Here is a 6,000-nt window from a genome sequence, read left to right on the forward strand (position 1 = left end):
CTGGATGGAACTGAGTCTGTGAGGTCACTTCGCCGTTAAGTTCTTGTGACCTGCTAAATGACTTGTTTTATTCCAAGGCCTGAGCTGGAGCTAGCCGCTCCTCCTAGCTTTGTCGGTATCCATCCAAGATGGAGATCACCGGTGCTGGGGGGGGAGGGGTGGCCTTCCCTCCTAGGCTCCCTGAGAAGGAGTGAGGAAGTCGGGCTTCTACTCACGCCGAGTCTTGGATCCTGGGTCGTCTCTGGTCTGCAAAGTGCAGGATGAAGTTGTCCGCTCCTTTTCGGTTCTTGCTGGTGTTGAGTAGAATCCGCTCGTCTGCTGCGTCTGGCTCCTTCGTCCTGGACTGTGTCTCAGGTGTGCCCCCGTGGCGGTGGTCGCCGTGGCGACCCTGCCGCCGCAGCGGCAGCTGCTGGCAAGCGCTCAGTTGTGTCTGCTTGGCTTCCCCTCTCTTGACTAACTCTCTGTCCTGTGATGGCACACTTGGTGTGATTCTCTGGCTTAGGACTGTTGACTGGATCTCTGAAACTGTTTTCTATGCAAGAGCTTGTTCAGATTCCAGCTTCTCCTCCGCCATCTTCCCGGAACCTCAAATGTACATTTCTTAAACAAATAAGGACTCCATAAACTTTTTCAACAACTATATTGTAACCTTGAACCAAATAAAATGATTTGCTATTTTCTTGGGAAAACATGATCTTACAAAATTTTAAAGAAAAAATAGTTATTCTTTTTGTACATTTTTATTGTAAAAATACTGTACAGAGGGGTTACAGTTACATGAGCAAGGTAATGAGTATATTTCCTATGGAGCATTGTTGCCTCCTCCTTTGTTTTTCCCCTATCATCCCTTTCCTCCCACCTCCACAACCACCCTCCCCCACCAAAGTTGTAAAGTTCGTTGCCTTTTTTTTTTAATAAAAAATTGTATTTACTTAGAAGCATTCAGAATGTCAACAAAACAGCTGCAGCTTCTTTTTTTTTGCAATTATAGAGTGGTATTCAGTTAACAGAAGAATTATTTCGTATAAGCTGCGTCAGACAACTGAAAATGAAAAAACTACCGTCCCCATATATAACTAATTTGTGCTGTGCACCATCAAGAGCCTGCTTTAAATTTCCATGCCAATTTACCACCCCCATACTGCACCAGGCAAGGTTAGTGGCTATTGAAAATACCACCAGGACAGCACTATCTAAAGACACATTCAGTAGTGTGTTAACTATACAAAAAAAGACACTGAACAGTTTAAAAACAAATCTTACACAGCCTTACATTTCTTTTTTTTTTCTTTAAAAGGAATGAGTTGTGTGCAGGGGGTTAAATGCTTTATAGACAAGGAAAAAAAAACTGCGCTAGAGCCAACTTATTCATCCTCATCCTCTTCATCTTCCTCCTCTTCTTCCTCATCTTGCTCCTCTTCTTCCTCATCTTGCTCCTCTTCCTTCTTCTTGCTCTTTTCAGCCTTCACCACTCCTTTTTTGCTGCATCAGGCTTTCCTTTAGCTCGGTAGGCAGCAATATCCTTTTCGTGTCTTTCCTTCAGCTTCGCAGCCTTCTTTTCATGAGGCTGCTTGTCATCTGCGGCAGTGTGGTTCCCAGTTTCTCTTGCAACATCACCAGTAGACAGGCCAGGATGTTCCCCTTTGATTTTAGGGCGATACTCAGAACAGAACAAGAAGAAGGCCGAAGGAGGTCTCTTGGGTGCATTGGGATCCTTGAACTTCTTTTTTGTTTCCCCTTTAGGAGGGATGAAGGTTTTCATTTCTCTTCCATAACGGGCCTTGTCTGCCTTGGCCATATCTTCAAATTTCCCTTTCTCTTTAGCAGACATAGTCTTCCACCTCTCTGAACACTTCTTAGGAAGCTCTGAGAAGTTGACGGGAGCATCCGGGTGCTTCTTCTTGTGCTGCTCCCGGCAAGTTTGCGCGGAGAATGCATATGGTGACATTTTGCCTCTCGGCTTCTTAGGCTCTCCTCTGCCCATGTTTAGTGTTTCCTCCGCGAGGCAGAGTCGCTCGGTGCCCATCCGGCTCTCACTTGCCCCTGCGCTGCCTCTGTGGAGCTCAAGGTACTGCAATGTAAGGTTCGTATTCGACATAGTGTCTTGTACATCTCATCGTTACAACGGGTCAACCTGTGTCCCTATTTAAGCATTTTGTTTTTAGGACAAGTAGAAAAGGTCAATAGCTATGTACATAGGACCATATAAGATGACATTAGGCGAAATGAACCCCAAGATAGGGACACAAATATTTTTTTGTCTTTCTTGCTATTGTTTATAACGTATTTTAATGTACCATGTGATTTTTTTTGTTTCTTTGTATGTACCTCCCCCACAGCATAAGCCCTGTTTTCACTGGATTTGATGTTGGTGCCCTGCATCTGTATCTACACTTCTCTACTTTGGGGAGGGGAAGGGAAAAAACACAATTCTAAAACAAAGGCCCCAATTTCTTTAAGACAAAGAAAAATAAAGCAAGTCAAAAGGTCTCATCCCAACCAAAATATAAAAAAAGAACATAATAATATAGCAGAAAATGTCAAGGGAGAAAAATTTTAACCTTTGAAAAAATCTATTTCCTACTGATTTTAAGAATCTTTCCTTTTTAAACAAATGAGTTTTCCCCTTTCTTTCCATTGTAGGAAAGAATGTGACTCAATCTAACAGTGCCCCATAAAACCCTGACTTACTTACAATAAACCTTCTCTACTAAAGTGGAACAACAAAGATGTGGAATTTGCTGTCTTCTCCCAGTACCGCCTTCCTTCAAGTCCCTTAGAGCATACAAAAGACTACTTGTAGCTCAAAGTCATTCCATAGAGATAAAAATGAGCAGTGTGTGTAATTCTCCCCTTCCCCCTGCCCAAGAAAGAGAGCAGAGTGGACCATTGCCATTTGTACTCCCCCTAGGTGCTCTTCTATTATATAATCTATGTTTACAGAGTTTTCAGAGCCACTCTCTAATTTGAATGAATGGAGGCCACTATAGATAGCATCATTGCTCGGAAGCTCTGCACTTGGCTTTCAAACCTTAGCTTCTTTATCTACTGTACAGACTATTATTACTATCTTCTTCATATGTTTGGGAAAGGGCTTAAGAGAGTAGAAGTAACCAGCATATCATAGGAAAAAAGTTTAAACACTTCTTCTTGGGTCTTTCTACTACAGATGCGTGTTCATATTTGTTCCCTACCACACCTCACAACACTGTCACTGATTATATGCTCACAGCACTGAAGTAGCTAACTGTCCAGCACTGTGGTGATCTTCCCTGCCTTTCATAGATGAGACCTATTGTCTCAGCTTTCTGAGGCTGATGGAGATCTAGCTCCCCATTTCCAACAAGCAGTGTGGGGTATTCAGGCCTCCACATTCACACTGTGTGTGCAGCCTGCAGGAATCACTGACATGAGAGAGGGAGACTGAGTCAGGAACACAAGTAGTAGGAACCTTCATGATTGCTTACCAACAGATAGGTGTTTGGGGAGTTTATAGCCAGTGGGTGTCCTCTCTGCCATGAAATGGACCCTCCCTTTCAGCCAAGAAATTAAGGATCTCGGAAACTTCCAATAAGCCTAGAAGAGCCATACCAAATGCTTTGTTTTAACCAAAACGATACAGAGCTCCCTGAAATGACAATTAGAGCATCAGTGGTCTTGTAGGAAAACCTTTGGGAGACTGACTCAGGAGGCTGAAGTCTGAGGATCACAGTTCAAAGACAGCCTAGGCAAGAAAGTCCCTAAGACCCTTTCTCCAATTAACCACCAAAAAGCAAGTGGTGGAGCTGTGGCTGATGTAGTAGAGTACAAGCCTTGAGCAAAAAACCTAAGAGACAGGAGCTGGGAAGGTGGCTCAGTGGTAGAGTGCTTGCCTTGCATGCATGAGGCCTTGGGTTTGATCCCTCAGCACCACATAAACAGAAAAAGCTAGAAGTGGTGCTGTGGCTCAAGTGGTAGAGTGCTAGCCTTGAGCTAAAGAGCTGAAGGACAGTGCCCAGGCCCAGAGTTCAAGCTCCACAACTGACAAAAAAAAAAAAAAAAAAAAAGCTAAGGGACAGTTCCCAAGCCCAGAGTTCAAGCCCCAGTCCTCCAAAAATTGGCGGGACAAAAATTCCATTTTTCTTAATAAAGACAGTCTTTTGAGTAAGTGAACCATTAGACTGATGCCAAGGTATCAGTGTAAAACCTTCTGCTTTCAAATGGTTTTGCTTTTAACTACCTTTATTCACCTGAAAATAAGAAAAGTCTTACTTTTAGGCAAGCTGTGGGATTAGGTCCAAGATTTTTTAAGATGAAACACATAAAAACTGTAATGAATTCATGAATTTTTGAGATATTTTGTCTTTGGGGAAGGTTTGATATATTTTTTCAGTATTTTGTGTTGTGTAACCTAATAAATATCCCAGAAGATGAATTTGAATAAGAAGTACAAAGAGAAATTATCTCAGAATGAAATTCAACTCTTGTTATTCTCCATCAACCACAGACTCATAAAGTGAGATTGCATTTATTAGTCAAGTACAAGTTTTTACAATTCAACTCTAAAATACATTTTTAAACATACCAGAATATAGCATTCCAAAGAGAAATAATTGAGTAAAATGTTGCAAGAGGCTTGTGGTGCATGGACTGTCAATAATTTTTTAAGAAAGATACAAGAGAAGGACATTTCTGTTCATTAAATAGAGTCATCATCCTAACCCAGGAAACAGTGAAAAACAACTGTGTGAATGAACCTAGAGTGTTTTGAAGTTCTGCATACAATCAGATCACGGAGATGTATATGCTTTGTTGTAAGGCCTCTGTGAAATGAAGACTAATGTTTCCATTATGAAACAAAAATAAACTAGCAATTTGCTCATTTAGTTATTCACAAAGTTAAAGCTTTTGTGTGACAGATAATCAAACATGAGCAGTTAATGTCATACCATGGCTTTCAGGAAAAAACTTATCTACAGAGACATAATTAGTCAACACCACTTTCATCAAAACATCCCATTAACAAACTACTTTGAGGTGTTTATCATCTCAAAATATGTTCTAATTTGTTCCTAATGCTTCCATTTAATGCAATGTGCTGCATACTTTTAGAGAAAACTTTTATAGAAAACATTTCCTTTAGATTGTCTCTACAAATGGAGTCATGGCATAGAATGATTTTAAAATGTCATTAAACAAATGGAAAAGATTTTCACACTGCACTGGTCATACTGTTCTACATGATGGAGACTAGATTTAAAAGCAAGTCACCTTCATAGAAATTATACTTAAGAAGTAGAAAGAATCCAAGGTTTCCTCTAAAAAATATAGCTGTTTTACTGTAATTGGAATTTAAAAAATCATCATGGCTGGCAGTGAATGCTTTCAAGTTGCAAGACACACCATGTCAAGAGTTTTGCACAGCATTTTGACATCTCCAGTTTAAAGGTGCACACACATACCAGCAAAATCTTCAGTTATTATCCCTGGTACTCAATTAGAAAAGTAGAAAAACTGGAGTTTAAAACCTAAATTCTTACATAGAGCTGAAATAGGCCAATAGACCCAGACTATACACTGAAAACTGTGATATACTTGCTCGTTCTTAGAGCCACAATATAGAGACAATTCATCCATAAATTTCTAGGTATCTATCATGATCTGAAAACTTAACTTTTACCAATTGACAATGGAAATGCAAAGCTATCATTAGCAAGACAGCAATATTGGGCTGGGAAGGTGGCTTAGTGGTAGAGCGCTTGCCTTCCATGCGCGAGGCCCTGGGTTTGGTTCCTCAGCACCACATAAGCAAAAAAAAGAAAGAAAGAAAGAAAAAAAGCCGGAAGTGGCGCTGCTGTGGCTCAAGTGGTAGAGCACTAGCCTTGAGCTGAAGAGCTGAGGGACAGCGCCCAGGCCCAGAGTTCAGGCCCCATGACTGGACCCAAAAAACAAAGCAAGATAGCCATATTTAATGTTATTATTCTATAAATAGAAGTATCAAGACAGTGGTTAGATTTCAGA

General features: G+C 40.9%; 1 pseudogene; it reads right to left on the reverse strand.

Moving 5' to 3' along the window:
- Positions 1-1,349: 1,349 nt before the first annotated feature.
- Positions 1,350-1,984, reverse strand: LOC122121833 (annotated as a pseudogene).
- Positions 1,985-6,000: the final 4,016 nt, after the last annotated feature.

The sequence above is a fragment of the Dipodomys spectabilis genome, unplaced genomic scaffold (genome assembly GCF_019054845.1).
Source record: "Dipodomys spectabilis isolate Male_0828 unplaced genomic scaffold, ASM1905484v1 ptg000197l, whole genome shotgun sequence".
NCBI classification, from domain to species: Eukaryota; Metazoa; Chordata; class Mammalia; order Rodentia; family Heteromyidae; genus Dipodomys; species Dipodomys spectabilis.